The following is a 4,104-nucleotide window of genomic DNA, read 5'->3' as shown; positions in this document are numbered from 1 at the left end:
GAAATCTTCTGTTCAGCTCTTTAGTATCTTGAATTCTTCCTTGTGCTTTGGCTTCTCTGCACTCCAGTGCAATATTCAGAGTTTCTTCTGACATCCATTTTGGTCTTTTCTTCCTATTCTGTCTTTGTAATGAATGTTTGCACTTTTCTTGGGTGATACCCTTGATATCCTCCCACAACTCATCTGGTCTTCACTTATTCATGTTCAAGGCCTCAAACCTGTTCTTGAGATGGTTCTGAAATTCAGGTGGCATAGACTCAAATTTATATTTTGGTTCCCGTGGATTCGGTTTAATTTTCCTCAAACAATTTCTAAATTAATTACCACCAAGTAGTATCTTTATGTACAACATAAAAATGATGGTAATTTTATAGTTGTTTTGTTTTTTCATATATAGGACTTTGAAATGATATTTTTTGTGTGAGATTCAAAGGACCTGATTTAATTACTTATCAATCTGTAAGCCAGTTGTCTCAACGTCATTTATTAAGTCTATCTGTTCTCTATGTGTAGACTCCATAAACTCTTACAGCAACATATGCATATAAAATATACATAAATCATATGTATATAAAATATGCATAAATATTCACATGAAACAATATACAGATTTTTTCTTATATAAAAAGAAACTATCTTATTGATGATAGACCTCTTGTCCCTTTCTTTTACTGTGATGACTTAGAAGTTGTGATAGTAGAAGCTGTACCACTGATATTTCACATACCAAAAGAATCACCCATGACGAACAGATTTTAGTGGAGCTTCCAGACAAAGACAGACTAAGAAGCAGGAATTGTTATCCTGAATTAATGGATCCTTGTAAACTCTATGTATCACAGTGGAACATTATTTGATCTGTTGCTGGAAGTTAAAGTTTTTGGGTTGGAAGGCACTCAAAATAGAACTAGAGGAGAGCTGCCTTCTCAGATAGAATCTTCCTTAATGACTTTTATAGACTAAGGTTTTCAGCTTTACTCTTTACACCTTTATTTGCGTATGTGGCTGCAATGTTAGCTTAAAGTTGGTCTTTTTAGCTATTACCTTAGCCCCTTCTGGTCTCCAGCTACCTAAACTGCAGACACATGGTCTTACAAATCATCAACAGCTGTGACACTAGGATAAGACAGTGCTTCTCACACTGAGCAGCAAGACTTGAAGGAGACTGAACGAGATCCTGGTGGTGAGACCCTGGTAATGGTGGGGAAGACGCTATGACATTGCTGTGGAGAAACTGTGGCAAGGTGTAACCAGAGAATCCCTGAGATAAAGGCCACAGTTAAGGTTTTGTTCTTACCTTTGATGATGGAAGGAATTGAGGAATTGTGCCTTGGTACTTCTGGACTATAACCTGGACTTATATTGAGTGATATTCTTTGCCTTCCCCAATCTCCAGCTTGTTTCCCTAATGAACTCCACTTTCAGTACTACAACTTGTGAGTCAACAATGAACAAATGAACTTCTTGCTGCTGGTGGGGCTCTAGAGGCACTATGGGTCTGGGCTACAGGGTCTTTATCTGCTTTCTGTTCTGGGACAGTGAGGGACTGTGCTGTTCTCACTCCCTATGGCCCTTTCAGTGAGACGTTCACAGTCCTGTGCCCCCATGTACCATTTTCTGCCCTTGAGACAGTGGCTCTACTCAAAATGTGGAGAAACACCTGTAAACATCCATTAATATTCAAAACATGGGATGCAGCTTATATGAAGCTAAGGAAATGTGAAGTTGCCAAAAGTGAAATGGAGCACAACCCCCCCCCCCCCCAATATGTTATACAAAGCAGAGTCCTTACACTTCCTGGTCTTAAAACTCACAACATAATCATAGTAGTTAAAATAGCTTGGTACTGGTACAGTGACAAGTACATAGACAATAAAATTGAGAGCCCAGAAATAAACCCATCTATCTATGGACAATGGATCTTTAACAAAGAGATGAAATACATTAGGAAGGAGAATTACAATCTCTTTTACAAATGGTGCTGGCAGAACTGGATATCTATTTGTGGAAAATTGGAACAAGATTCATATTTTATGCCATACAAAAAACTAACACAAGATGAATCAAAGGCCTACGAATAAAATCTAGAACTCTAAAGATCATCAAATAAAAAAATTAGGCCAAATTTGTGAATTTTGATCTGAAAGAAGAAACAGCTCTGTCTTGGGGAAAAAGTGCAGCCAGAGTGTTACTTGGAGGCAAGAATAGCAAAGATTTGTCTCACATACTTCGGGCATATTGCTAGTAGGTGCTATTCCTGTAAAGGGATATCATGGTTGGAAAAAGTGGAGGATCAGCAAAAGAGAGGAAGACCATCAATATAATATATTGGCACAGTCACTACAGCAGTGTGCTCAAGTGTATGAAGGATGATAAGGATAAGGATGGCACAGGATAGGACAGATCTTTGTCCATGGGTTCTCTATGAATTGTACTTGATCAACAGCACCTAACAGCAACAGCAGCGATGATAAGGCCATCGTAACCATGACATAAATAGACTAATAAGCAGAACTGAAAATGTACTATCAGCTGAGAATAAACCAGACAATTAGAACCTTCTAAAAATTAGATCCTTTTGTGCATCAAACTATTTCTTCCTCATTGTTTCAAAATTTTGCAATCCAGTCCCCAATAACTCATGTGCAAGTTTACATTGAAGCTGAAGAAAATGAAAACTACTCCATAGGAAGAATCATCTCAAAAAAGATATTTGAGGCATTAAACACCAGTAATTGAAGACCAGAGGAACTGTGGAAAGATCCATGAAGAGAATGAAAGATCATTACAAAGAAAGAGGAAGAAGAAAAACGTGGAAATGGATGTCAGAAGAAGCTATGTAAATTGCACTGGAGTGTCAAGAAGTCAGGGCAAAAGGAAGAGATGTTGAAGAGAGTATTTCAAAGGTAGCTTGAGAGGATAAAGCAAAACACTATAATGAAATGTGCAAAGAACTAGAGTAAAAAATAAAAAGGGAATAACTTTCTCAGCATTTCTCAAGCCAAAAAACCTGAAAACCAAAATCAAGCCTCAAGTTGCAATGCTGTCAGGTGCTATGGACACAATCTTGAATGATCCCGGAAGCATCAAAAAAGGATAGAAGATGAAAGAATGAGGAAGGAAAGCAAAAGCAAAGATGGTCTCAGAACCTCTGGTCCTCAGCCGGTTGTCATGTCATTCTTTGCGAACTGCTAGACTGCAGCTGCCTCTACCTCGCTGGACTCCCTTTTCCAGATGTGCACTGCAGTGACTGCTACTAAATCATCTTCATTATATTCTAGGAACTTCACTTCCAGTCCTTTCACCACCCCTCAAATCCACGACCTCCATCTAACTCACAACTTTCATCTTTTCTACTCAACAACTTCTTGCATACTTAACCCATTTCTTCTCACAAAAGAAAGGGAAGTTTTTTTTAATTGTGCTGGGAACTTCACTTTAGGCTTCACATAGGTTCCATTTTCACTCATTATAACACCACATTCTTTCTCTCCTTCTTAGAAAATTGAAACTGCATTTTAATCTTTCAAAAGTCATGCACTTAAAACGTAAACTGAAATTAGATGTTTGTTAAACATGAATGATTATCTTTCCCCATGGAAAAGATTCCAAAAACTAAGCCTTAGAGTTGAAATTTGCCAACTTTCTTCCTTACTACTATCCTCCTTTGCCTCTGCAAATTTCTCTCATGATTCCTGATTACCTTTTCATTTCACTCACCTTTAACTTGTATACCATCCATCTCTGTGAAATGAGACCTCTTGCTACTTCTGATTATCCACATTTTGCCTATCCTCAAACACCTAGCCAAAATATCTCCTTATTTTCTAAGCCTCTTCCTCAATTTCAGCCAATAATGGTCTCTTCCTCTTCATGTATTCTCCAAGATTTTATATCATCCATATGGTATTATCTCAAGCCTAAAGTACTTTATTTGCATGTGTTTTAATTTTTTACTTGTTTTAGTCTACATGCAAGATCTCTTACTAATAATTCTTTAATATACATCACAATACTAAATAATATCTCACAGTAGATGTGCAGCTGACACAACCCTGCTTGCTGAAACTGAAGAGGACCTGAACACCTGCTGCAGAGGGTCAA

Source organism: Elephantulus edwardii, unplaced genomic scaffold, assembly GCF_000299155.1.
Source record: "Elephantulus edwardii isolate Elephantulus edwardi_28Jun2011 unplaced genomic scaffold, EleEdw1.0 scaffold00228, whole genome shotgun sequence".
NCBI lineage: Eukaryota > Metazoa > Chordata > Mammalia > Macroscelidea > Macroscelididae > Elephantulus > Elephantulus edwardii.
This window is presented reverse-complemented; position numbering follows the sequence as displayed.